Raw genomic sequence first — 294 nt, 5'->3', positions numbered from 1 at the left:
GGGGCATCGACGTTGGGACCATGGAACGTGCCAAGCCTACATTGTAGGCTAGTCTACAGAATCTAAAACCTAGAGCTCTGATACCAACTGTAACGACCCTAAATTTCCACATACTCAAAGTCGCTACTAACGTCTCATGCTCATCTATAATGCGGAAATATAGCTCTTACATGAACATAATTGATAACGTAAATTAAAAAAAAAACGTTTAAAACAACTTCTCCGGAAAACACAGCCATGGTCTTACGTGTTTAAATATGAAATACTGAAATTTAGAGAAAACAAAAACAAATA

This window comes from Cucurbita moschata, unplaced genomic scaffold (genome assembly GCF_002738365.1).
Source record: "Cucurbita moschata cultivar Rifu unplaced genomic scaffold, Cmos_1.0 Cmo_Scf00069, whole genome shotgun sequence".
Taxonomy (NCBI): domain Eukaryota; kingdom Viridiplantae; phylum Streptophyta; class Magnoliopsida; order Cucurbitales; family Cucurbitaceae; genus Cucurbita; species Cucurbita moschata.
Note: the sequence above shows the minus strand (reverse complement) of the source record.